At 32.9% G+C, this 13,725-nt stretch overlaps 1 long non-coding RNA gene across 1 annotated transcript; it reads left to right on the forward strand.

Annotated features, from left to right (window-relative positions):
* Positions 1 to 3,768: 3,768 nt before the first annotated feature.
* LOC143230491 (uncharacterized) lies at positions 3,769 to 13,469 on the forward strand. Its single transcript, XR_013016453.1, has 2 exons — positions 3,769 to 4,929; positions 10,903 to 13,469. It is a non-coding gene; the product is annotated as an uncharacterized LOC143230491 (long non-coding RNA).
* The last annotated feature ends 256 nt before the right edge of the window (positions 13,470 to 13,725 follow it).

Here is a 13,725-nt window from a genome sequence, read left to right on the forward strand (position 1 = left end):
AAAAGGACATAACAATGCTGGTTCCCTCTTGGATGGGTTTGTATCAGAAGAAAGTGTTCAATCTGTTAAGGAAATCAAAGGAACTAGTCAAATGGGATGAAACTGTAATAGATGGTTAAGAGCATTTTATATGAATTAGGAGATATATGTGTGTGTAAACCAACGGTTAAGATAAATAGTATCTTGGATTTATGGTTCTTGATAGCCCATAAGATTTAGGTGTATTATTACTATTAAAGACCAAAGAAAAATTCTGGATGTGAAAAACATATGCCAACATTACTAAGGAGATTTGCCCTTTCAATTAGGCTTAGAGGAACTGAATTAAAAGTCCTTACAAGTTTTATAATCATTAAGATGGACTAGTTGTCCTTACTTATAATAACAAAAAATCACCATAACCTTTGAATTGTAAACTGTTCTTTAATGCCACATTTACTGAAATACACTGATTACAAAGCTTGTTTAGTTCACTTCTGAATGTAACTCTGTAGAGAATGTAACTTCTGAATGTAACTCTTGACATGCATACCAGAATGTACCATTTCTGCCAATAGCAACAATCACAGACCATTTTTGGTAGGACAACGAGGAATAATATTCTATATGCTTCATCAAAATATGATAATTTTTGACCAAGTTATAAAGAAAAAATAGTTTGAAAAATCAGTCATGTTAACAGATAGGGATTTTGTTTATGACCTTGACCTTTGACTCTCCAAAACTAATCATTTCTAAGTTGGGTCATAGTCCAAATGTATATCAACTTTATATAACTCCATTCAGCTGTTTTTGAGAAATCCTGCTCACAAACACACAGAAGTAAAAAATTAACCTCTGTCACTTTTGGTGATAGAGATAAAAAAATCTTACCACACACACTTCTGCTGACTGTACTTGGAAAAATCAAAATATATAATTTTAGGGTTAATCACAATGAAAAGGTGACTTAATTACTGCTATACTTAATGATGTGGTTCATTCATAAATTCTCAGAACTCGAGAACAAACAAGAATTATAACTTCATAAAAACATACAGTCACACCCAGCTATAAAAATCACATGCAAACTTTAAAGGAAGATTTTAAAATAATATTTCATTTCTAACTTCATTGTTTTTGTTAGCATATTCTACTGGTTCTTTTAAAGTGAACAAAAATCATAAAAATCATAGTTCTGTGTTAATATTAATTATTTACTCTGTGACAATATCTGACAATAATAGTATCAGTAATATATATTATAATACCACAGGCAATCAGGGCATTGTGGAAAATACAAGATGGTCCAAAGTTATCTTTCTTGTTTTAAAGTTTAATAATTAACCAAGGAAATAGAACTGCATAGCTTTTACCATCTTGTAGCTCAACTCAGACAGTTTTACTGACACATCAGTAGACTTCAGTGTGTGCGCTACTCACATATTACATCTAACTATATTCAGTTTTAGTCCATGTTCATTGCAACAGTTAGTAACAATGTCATTGGCATCCATTATCCTGGTCTTTAGCTTTGTAATGTTTGCTACATGTGTGCAAAATACAATATTCTTAACTTTTCCACTTTACTTTTCTGTACTGGTATCTGGAATTATGCCAAAACTTGTTCTTGATGACGAGAAACCCAATTGAAATAAAAATGTATCTCAGAATGGCTGGTACGAGTATTAACACTTTTATTGATAAGCAGAAAACAACGTTTCAACCTTCCTATGTCATCTTCAGGTTAACAGGAAGGTCAAAATATTGTTCTCTACTTATCAATAAAAGTGTTAATACTTGTACCAGCCGTTCTGAGATACATATGCCAAAACTTGGTCTCTTCAAGACAAACAATGCATTGAGTTGTTTCTTGTATGTATCCTATTCTATTGAATGATATTTTTCAATCGAATGAAAACAAAAAATATAAAGCAGTTTGGGTTGGGCTATAAGATGTTGAAAAACTGCATGTTTGTAGTCTGCAGTTATTTAATCATTAAATTTTAATCCTGGAAATTTAATTTTGGGCCTCTGTACTTTTGCACATATTTATGCTCTGTTAGTTTCACAAAGAATTGAATTTATACATACTGAACTTTCTACCGAGTGACGTTGTTCTACTTTTCTTGTTTTTCAGTAGCTTCACAATCAACAAAGCATTCTCCTCGTCAGCGAAGGGTTCGATTTTCATATTAAAGTTTTCCAACCCTTCCATATTTTCGTCAGCGTGTCCTCTAATATCTTAATTTCAAACTCGCAGTTATTCCTCCCACGTACTGTTTTGTTTGTTTTGAATTTCGCACAAAGCTACTGAGGGCTATCTGTGCTAGCCGTCCCTAATTTAGCAGTGTAAGACTAGAGGGAAGGCAGCTAGTCATCACCACCCACCGCCAACTCTTGGGCTACCCCACGTATCAACAAGTAAATTGTAATTTGTTTCTTTTTTTGAAATATTATTACACCAAGCTTTCCAAACAAAAAATATTTCAAAATATCAAACTTTCTTAAGTTTGATTACTACACGACCTTTCGAAAAATCAGTTTCAATTAATTAATAACATTTTAAACTTTTAATGTTCAATAAACTCTTACGGTATGCATGGTTGTTTCACTACTTAAATCTCTTAACTACAACATTTAAGAAAACCGATAAAAATGCCTTGCTTTGAGTTTGACATTTTAATTCACTTGAAAATTCTGATATATTTTTACTACATCTGATGAAACAAACAAAACATAACCTGGAAATGCGTCTGATCAGTTCGTAGGATACACTAAAATGCGGAACGGCACTAAACACAGTAAAGACATATTTTGTTTAAAAAATAAGAAAGTAAACAAATACGTCGAGAAACATAACATAAAGACATAAAAATACGGAACAATAATCAGAAGTATCGTAAGCTTTTAATTGTTTATGTTTCCGAAACAGATGCAGTTGCTTGTAATGGTGTATAAAAAAACCGACTTATCAGGTGGAAAATAAAATTTTATAATAAATGTTAAAAATACAGTAATACCAAAACAACTTTTTACACTACGGACGATGAAATTTGAAGAAATTACGAAATATCTGTAGTTAAAACTGTTTTTGTTATTACCGTATTTTTATTATTTATGTATAAAACTTTAGTGACATATAAGACTTTTACTGAACGCATTATTTAAATTACCTAAAATCTTCATTAAATATCATAATCTACTTTTATGAACAGTCAACATGTTTTTACGTGTGTCAGAATTATACACTGCTGGCTAAAATCTTAAGGCCAATGAACATAAAGAAAAAAATATGCATTTTGCGTTGTTAGACTCAACCACTTATTTGAATGGAGCTTCAAAAGATTAAAATAAAAAAAAGGAAAAATAAAAAATAAAAAACTTTTTTAGCATTTAATAGGGAAAATGTGAAAACTATGAAATTAGCCTAAATATTAGCTGGTCAAAAGTTTAAGACCATACTGAAACGAAGCGTTAATTGGTAAACACGTGATGAGATTTGTTCATTTGTGTTCAAGCATTAGCGTTGTCAACATCTCCCACTGACATTTTTTGTGTTACATTGGGTTAAAATGTGGCAAAGGCTAAAAAATTGACAGAGTTTGAACGTGACAGAATTTTCGAGCTGCAAAATCAAGGTCTCTCTCAACGTGCCATCGCTGGTGAAATTGAGCGTAGTAAAACTGCTGTTGCAAATTTCTTAAAAGACCCTGAGGAATATGAAACGAGAATTTCAAGTGGTCAGCCCAAGAAAATTTCGCCGGGTTAGGCAGGAGGATTCGACGAGTTGTCCGGCAAGACACCAGCCGATCGTCGAACCAGATTAAGGCCTTTACGGACGCAGAATGCAGCTCAAGAACAATAAGACGACATCTACGAGAGAAAAAAAGCTTTAAAAACCGTAAACGTCTTGAAAGGCCACGTTTCCTTCCACACCACAAAACAGCTTGGTTAAACTTTGCTGAGAAGCACCAAATATCGGGCGTAGAAAAGTGTGCTTTTGATAAATTTTGCGTTACAGTTATTTGTTTTATAAATTATTTTAGAGAGGGCCTTGTATGCGTTACGTGTTATGTAGTTAAAAGAGTAAGTGAATTTGATGAAAACAGTACGTATTAATTGTTGTTTGTTTAAGTGTTATGTGAGAAGATTTCACTTTCGTGTTTTAGAATTAGTTTTAATTAAGAGTTATATATATAGAATAGAAAGTAAAATTTTTTGTAAGACCGGAGAAACAACTTGATTATGTACTGCTAATATGTAGTGGAAAATAAACATTGCGCACGTACTTAATGTAGTTAGGCCTGAGCGTTTAAGAAAGTGAAATATTTTGGACAAATGGCTAATAAACTAGTTATTCATATTAATACAAAAATAATTTGTTGTTAGGAGTGGCATCTGTAAACTTCGCTTTTTGTGTTTTAAACTTTAAACAAAGATCATTTGAAGTGAGTTGAAGAATTTCTAGTGTGCAGACAAGCAATGGGAGTTTTAAGAGGTTAAAAGTGGTTACATTAATTAATGTTGCAGATAAATAAATAGACTGTACTAACAAATGCTACAAGTCAATGAAAAATTTGATCAACAAGTGACAAATGAACAAATTTAAAAGTTGTCTCAGAAAATGCAGTAGTTGAACTAACACATGCAACACTAAAATATAAAAAAATACAAATTTAACGTAAAGCTAGAATCTTCGTCAACAGGTACTTATTACAAACCAACACTCAAAGAACACCACAAGAAATAAAGTGCAGTGAAAGGAAGACCTCCCACCTGCCCGACTAAACAACGTGCCACATTAATACTGCACAACTTTGGATGGATAAATAGGAGGAAGAACAATGACTGTGTGTGTGCATGAAGGCATTACCACAAACAGAGAAGTTAACATAATCTCAAAGCAGCAACCATAAGAACTTTATTTGCCAAGGAGACCTCAAACTAGTAAGTCTAGTAACTTAAGTGGCCAAAAAAGAAACATTAGAACTTAATGAATTCTGTAACTCACCAATAACTGCTTTCTGCTCAGAAGCTAAGAAACAGTTGAGTTACTAGAACAAGAAAGTAATTTAAGAAAGAAAAAGAAAAAAACATGCAAAGTGAACACAACAATATCTAACATAAAAATGTATTCTTAAGACAGTTTGTGTAGGTACTAAAACTTTAATTAAAATAAAGTACAGGTTAACAAAAACCTGAAGATGACCTAAGAAGGTCAAAACATTGTTCTGTACTTTCTTTCAATTGAAATTTTAATACCCATACAAACTATCTTAAAGAATACATTTTTACTTGAAGTGGGTTGTCATCATGAATATCTAACATAAACTATTTGCTCAGGGGCAGTGTCCTTGTCTGAGGACAAGAGGCTGCTGACCATAACTTACTGTTAAAGTAATGGCTGAAAGATGCCTTTCAGATAGGACAAATAAAAGTACACTTACCTGAAAATAAGCCACAACCAAAATCTTTTTTTAGTATGCATAGATCATTACACTATAGACCAACTACAAGATGTACTAACAGCACAAAATATTCTTTATATAAAGAGTCAAAAGAATCGCATCTAGACTACACAAAAACTCACTAATCTAGTAAGAGTAGATACAGATAACTCATACAACATATTGAATTTTATAAACAGTGGAACCACACACTGGTACCAAAGATACCAAGTAGAATATAACAAGACACCAGTGATAGTAGTTCCCTAGTGCTTTCACTGTCAAAGATTCGGACATGTCAGGCAACGCTGATGTGGTGGGGAGCATCGTAAGAAAGACAAAGAACCAAAATACAATTGTGGGAACAACACACAGCAAATTACAAAGGCTGTGAAAAATAGACAAATAAAACAAATTTGAAATAAAAACTCCAAAAACAAATGGTAATGAAATAACAAATATAAATACATGACAAAGAAACCACTTCTACAAACACCCAAGCAAGATAGAGTGACATCTGCACAAACACCCAACAACCAAATACAGTAAATAATATACCACTAGAGCACCCACAGAAACACCCAGTTGAAACACAGGAAAGTAATGATACAACAGATACTAACACATACCTTTGTAGACACTATCAAAACATTATCGCATACTTCATAGCAGGATACTCAAAACACTCACAAACTAGAAACTGTATAGAACTGGTAATAAACATAGCCAAAAACGCATCATACCACAGTTAAACATAGGATACATATGTCACAGTCACATCAGTCATATTAAATACACCGTCCTGCATATCAATGTTCAAGGTAGAGTTGTTTCCAAGAAACATAAAATTAAAGACACAGTGAAACAAATTAAATCAGATATTGTAATAACAAGTACTTGTTTTGAATTTCATGCAAAGCTACACAAGGGCTATTTGCACTAGCTGTCCCTAATTTAGCAGTGTAAGACTAGAGGGAAGGCAGCTAGTCATCCACTGCCAACTCTTGGGCTACTATTTTGTCAATGAATAGTGGGATTGACTATCACATTATAACATACTTGAGGCTGAAAGGGCCTAATCTAACTACATGGCCATGTCAGTAATAAGTGAAACACTATTGTATAAAAATAATAGAATTAAAAACTGTGTGGCTATTTAACTATCAGAACAGACAGAATCAATAATCAATATAAAAATAGAGGAATAGCCCTATTACACAAACCTGTCTGTGACAGAAATACAATTCAGCAGCAATAATGAACATAGCTGTTATTGTTCTAAACAACCAAAGTTATGTTACTATAGCAGGGTTTTATTGTTCTCTAACAAAACACATAGATTTACTCAATAAGATCATTTCCAACAATCAGAATTCTACCTTTGTAGGAGACCTAAACAGTAAACATAAAAACTTCACATGTGAAACAGTGAACACAAGTGGAAGAAAATTAATATACTTTATTGATCATATCAGTATAGCTCTATTAAACGATGCCACACCAACACGCATATGTTGTGTGAAAAAACAGTAGTGATATACTGGATCTGTGCTTAAGCTCACACAACATGAGTCAGAAACTAGTAAAATTTAATGTAGGAAAAGATGTTACAGCAATCACTTATCAACTCGGTGTGTCTTCAATCTCACCCACCCTATAAAAACATAACCTACTAAAAAGAATATTTAAATCACAAAAGAACAAATTGACACAAATATCAAACAGTACTAGATAATCTACTACCTATCATAACAAATCAAACAGCTGCAAACCTATCTGAAATAGATAAGTATTGTCAAATAATCTTGGAGTGCCTTCAAAAAGCTGCCAAATAAGCAATACCACCACATCAATACAAAACTACAAACAATGTGTGAAAACCATACTCTCAGCTAATAAGTTTTATTAAACTACGAAGACAGTATACAGAAACAAGAGACAAAGCAGTAAAAACATGATAAGAATAGAAGTTAAACTGGTAAAACAAGAAAATGGGACAACCTCTGCTCTCAGTTAAGTTGAAAAACAGAATTCAAACAGTACTGGTCACATAAAAAAATACTTGCAAATGAAGATAAGAAAATATCTAACACTAGAATACACTACCATGATAGTACACACACACTTAGGAAAAACCAAGATCTTCAAACAGCATATACAAAACACATCATGAACCAGACATGAATACAATTACATAACAAACAATACAGAATTATTCAAATCCCACTTCCCAGTTAACACAAATGTTAACGTGTTAAATAACTACACAATGAAAATAATTGAACAAGAGCTCAGAGAAGTAATCACAGCAACAAAAAACAAAACCCCAGGAGACAATGGCATACATTACAAGCTGTGCTCTTCAAAAAAATGTACTCCAAAATTATTTGAACACCTAACAGTAGTCTTAAACATATTACGAAATTCAGGATATATCCAAGTTTCTTGGAAGCATCCACATGTATTAATGTTCTATAAAGAAGGAAAGCCAGCAAATAAACCAGATAGCCACTGTCCAATTAGCCTGACCAGCTGTATAGGCAGAATTTTGATTGAATAATCAGCAACAGACTCTCTACATGCATGGAGATAACATAAAAATTACCCAGAGTATAAAATAAATTTGGAGAATTCAGGTAAACCACAGATCACTTAGTTAGACTAACTGAATCCATAGTAGATAGTTTTAATAAAAGAGAATGCACTATCTCATGCTTTATTGGCATGGGACAATAGGGAGATTTCAGGGGTGAAATACAGTAGATGATGGTGTGTGGAGTCATAAAACATCAATAGGTTTTTGGTTGTCTTCAGTGATGATTTTCAGGAAGAAGAAAAGTATTCCAAGAATATGTGTTGATTTTAGATGGATTAGAAAGTTACTATTGGTTCAACATCTTGGATCTGGCATCTAAGTACTGGAAAGACTGATTTTAGCACAACAGGTGGTTTATTTAAATTCCAGAAGGTGCTATTTAGCCTAATGAATGCACCTGCTAGTCTGCTAATGATGTTTTGGTGACTAGCCACTCTTTCAGATTTTGTCAGAGAACATGAAGATGGTATAACAGAACACAGAAAGGCAAGCCTGAAATAGCAACCAGCAAGAAATGTTTGCTCATGTTAAGATAGTTATAGTGAAAGATTAGCCCTGACCCAACAAATTTGCAGTTTCTTTGGTTTTGCTTCATAATGCTTATGATTAGTGGACAACTTCTTGACAATAGTAGCACTTGTCTGTTCTCGTGAAAGTGAATGGAGTAAGGGATATAACAACACTTTCTGATCCTTCAAAATTTCTTAAGTCTATTCTTCAGTGCCAGCCTATGCACATTATGATGTATTTACTATTATATATGTATTTTAAAATTAATGTAAGTATATATTTAAAGATGCATGTAACTTATACTGTTAAATGTGCATTGCAAAAATTCCAGCTTATTCACTAAAGTTATAGAAGACTCTGAAGTGTAAGAATCAACAATGTGTGTGTGTAAACACTTGTGTATCATTAGTATTGTTGTGCACGCTGAAATTTCTGGAAACTCCTCACACCTATAAATGTAACCAACTTGACTCATCCAGAGACAGTATATATTACTGTATGCTATAAACACTGAAAGCTCTTACTGTGATTAATGCTTATTAATCAGGAATTTCAGATATTTGATCAGGAATGTTTATAGATTTCAAACATTACAAATTATTTAATTTCAGTGGGTTTACATCAGACATTAGTATTTTTAGAAAAACATTCTATAACTTCATTGGTGGAAAACTTGTGCAAAGCTAGCTAGCTCCCTTTAAGCTAATTGTACCTATATCAACTTGAAATTAATAAAATTTATAAAACTTCTGTATATAAATACTTTGTAATAACTGTTATTGTAAATTGCATTGTTTTTTGCATGTTAAAATATATTTGTATTAATAAAGAAAATTGTGTGTCAATCTTGTTGGAAAATATCATAAATTGGGTACATACTGACATTTATTTAACTTCTAAATCTATCAGGTCATCCCTTAAGTAATGTTCAATTTTAGGTTTAGAAAAAGAGAAGTGATTTGAAGTGGTTTTAGTGTTATTTAATCAATAATGTGTGTTTCATTATTATTAATTAATTTCTACCAATGATTCACAAACTTTTGAATACCACTTCTATAAAATCCTTGTGGTTTGGAGGAAAAGATTGTAGAGAGGGTAGTTTTGACATCTTCATGTGTTCCAAGCTCTTTTACATCAAGATAGTTCTGCAAATTTTGGAATAGATGGTTTTCAGATGGAGAAAGGTCTGGAGAATAAGTAGGATGTGGAAGTTTTACCAGTCTAGCTCTTCAGTCTTTGCAGATGTGATCCTTGCTGCGTGGGACTGTGCATTATCCTGGTATAGCACAACACCTTTACGAATGATCAAAACAGGCCTCTTTTTCTTTCACTGCAACATTCAAGTGTTCTAACAATAGAAGTCTGATGTAATTGTTGCATTGAGCAGCAGCAACTCAAAGTGGATCACACCAACAACATCCCACCAAACACTTGACTTTCCTATGGTAGAAGTCCATTTTGGGCCGTGCTTTAGTCAGTTTATCTGCATTAAGTCATTGTCTGCAGTACTTAACATTTTTATGAAATATCCATTTTTCATTTCCAGTCACTAACCTGTCCACTCTTGCTCTTACATTGGCTTCTGTCAAATCATGAGGGACCCATTTTCCAAGTTTTAGCACCTCTCCAAGCTGTTGCAGATGATAGTGAACTATTGAATGGGTTGAATTAAGCTTCTGTTCTAGTTCTTCAACTGTTACAGCACAATTTTCATCAAGTGCAGTCAGTAGCAAGTTATCATTAAACTCAACAGGACGATCTGAACGTGGTGCATCACTTAAGCTGTAGTCACCTGATCTGAACTTCAGAAGCCACCGACATTTTATTTCATTGAGAGACTCTGCACCACAAACAACTTAAATGTTTCTTGTAGTTTCTGCTGCTCCATTTCCTTTTTTAAACTCATAAAGCGTTATATGCCTAATGTTCTCCTCAGACACAACCATCTTCATAAGGGTTTATTTGATTACTGATCTGAAAAAGTGGAGTTGAGTTAGTTTCTTTTATTTGTCTGAACATGTTTACATATATCCTACTACATATTTTGTCATTAAAGTCTACTACAAAGACAGAAATGATGATACACTTTTTGTATTAAATTTTTGGACATTACTTATGGGATGACCTGATAAATTACAATTTAACCCAGTTCCAAGCTATTTAAAACTGTAATAGATAGCATAATAAACTGGAGGTTCGTCTGAGATAAATTGTAATATGTAACATCATCAAGATTGATTTTTATTAGGCACAGATGCCAGCAATAATGAAATCAGAACAATGTTTGTTTGTTTTTTGAATTTTGTGTAAAGCTACATGAGGGCTATCTGCACTTAGAGCAAGGCTAGCCTTGTTTTTTTTTTGCAGGATGAAGTAGAACAGGAAAACGTGCATGCTCGTCATAAGCTCATTACTCCTGTACCATATAACAGTAGTTGTCTCATAAAACACTATTACTGCTGTTTGTATGCTAGAAAGTTCTATGGGTCATACCTGGCTGAAATGGTAAGTAAACCTAGAGAGGATGGCAGTACATTGGATAGCAACATTGTGAGAATATGATTTTGTCATAATTCGTCATGTGGGCTCAAAACACAAAAATAAGAATAAGACCAAACAAGGACTGCAGACCACTGAGGTGTAACTCACACTTGTGCTAACATTGAACCACCTTTCTTCTGGTGGTAAGTTACTCAAGGTAATCAGCACTGTAGAACGTATACTCTCCAAAAGAAGAACTGACTGAAACAAGGATAGCACTGAGTATCATCGACCTTCTCCAAAGACTGTAAGAGGTCAAGAGGTCAATACTTATTACTGTTAACTACTTCACAAAATGGAACAAATCTTATCCATTTTGTGATACATTGACACTTACACTCATGGATATGTACAAAATGGAACAAATCTTATCCATTTTGTGATACATTGACACTTACACTCATGGATATGTACAAAATGGAACAAATCTTATCCATTTTGTGATACATTGACACTTACACTCATGGATATGTACAAAATGGAACAAATCTTATCCATTTTGTGATACATTGACACTTACACTCATGGATATGTACAAAATGGAACAAATCTTATCCATTTTGTGATACATTGACACTTACACTCATGGATATGTTTGCTGAGAATTAACTGGCACCATGAGAAATCCAAACAGATCTGGGAACTAACTTCAACAGTCAAATGTTTGTTGAGTTTGTATGTGCTGTATATGGTAATGACATATAGATTAAAGGAACAGGGGTCTTCCAGTATTTTCATAGAACCTGCTTACTTTTGGACAATAATTGTTACTCCTTGTAGACCTGATGTATTAAGGGTGTTAGAACTAAAATCACTAGAACTGATACATAATTCAAAACGGAAATCCACGGAAAAATCACCCATACTGGATTATACATTCCCTGGGACTCAGCACATGAAACAAAACAAAAACTCAACATATTAAGAAACCAAATAAACACAACCACAAAACTATGTTCACCAGATAACATTAACGATAAAATCAACAAAATAAAACAATACTTCATCAACATCAACAAATTTCCTCAAAAACCGTTGAAAATATTATACGCACACACCTAGACCAACAACAAACAAACAACAATAAATCGCAAGATACAACAAACTACAAAACATTATATACTGCTGCATATCATATGTTTCCGACATTAGCGAAAAAATAACCAACATTTAGAAAAAAAACTTATAACAAATCATAGCATTCCAGTAAAGACCAAATTTATTCAAAAACCACATACAAAACTAAAGTCCATACTATGCAAGAACTACACTGACAAACAGAACACCAACATAATTCATAAAATACAATGCAACAACTGCCACGACTTTTATATTAGAGAAACAAGCAGAAAAATGGAAACTATATTCAAAGAACAACAACAAAAACACAACATAACATAACCATAGAAAACACCCAGATATTAAATATAAAAAGCAGCCTTGAACCATCTACATAATACTATACATTATACGATGCAACAAAATTCGATTCAAGGAACGAGAAAATTCAGAAAGTTCAAATAACATGACGTTAATTCGCCACAATTGACTCGTAAACAGTCATCTAAGCAAACTTGTTACAACTATAGCTTCTAAAAGTCCCCTGGTAGGACAGCGGTAAGTCTTCGGATTTACAATGCTAAAATCAGGGATTCGATTATTCTTGGCTCATACAGCTGATAATCCGATATGGATTTACTGTAAGAAAATACACGCTTCTAAAAATAATTTACTTTAACGCTCGCACTATATAAACTAAATAACGTTCTCGTATTAAACATAAAATGAACAGTCGTTTATATCTTGTTAGTGTGTTTAGAATTAAGCACAAAGCTATACAACGGGCTATCTGTGTTCTGTCTACCACGTGTATCGAAATCCGATTTTAGAATACAAGTCCGTAGACATACCATTGTGCCACTCGGGGCCTTATGACGCCGACACCCGAGAACGTATATGTCTAATAATTATTATGTGTTCTTACGTGGGTAATTTAATCAAATAAAAATCACTTAATGTCGCTTCATCATTAGTTAAAAAGTAGGCTTAACTGCTTCACGTATCATCAACCTACCACAGTAAAACTTTAAAAAACACGAGAAGATTCAGAAATATAAGTTCTATTCTTTCTTGCTTTTTATGTGCATTCTTTATTTGTTGTTATAAAAGTGATTCAATTGCAACAAAAACTGGAAATTTGAGTTAGATTTTGTAAGATAATGAAAATATAATAATAAGACATTTTTCACGAGTGTTCAGGTGAACAGTTCATGTATTATGTATATCAATGCAGTAATTAAAGTTGCACGTTCACTGAATGATTCAAAACTTGTGTGGTGGTATAATGAGTTAGACACAGTTTGTGGGGCAATAAAAATTGTACTTAGTATAAATAGATGTGTACTGTTATGAGTTATTTAGGATAAATAATTGTAGTTTCATACAATATTTATTTGTAGTCATGTATAATTTAATGATAGTTTCGAGGTAGGTCAAATTGACCAGTCATATCGTTACAGTAGAGAAAACAACAGATAAAATTTAAAATTTTAGTGAAAAAGTTTGATATTTAGGAAGTTTTAAAGATTATGCAAAATATACTTGACAATTTTAGAAGAAAAGTCACTGAACAACAGCAATAGGTATTAT

Source organism: Tachypleus tridentatus, chromosome 1 (genome assembly GCF_004210375.1).
Source record: "Tachypleus tridentatus isolate NWPU-2018 chromosome 1, ASM421037v1, whole genome shotgun sequence".
NCBI classification, from domain to species: Eukaryota; Metazoa; Arthropoda; class Merostomata; order Xiphosura; family Limulidae; genus Tachypleus; species Tachypleus tridentatus.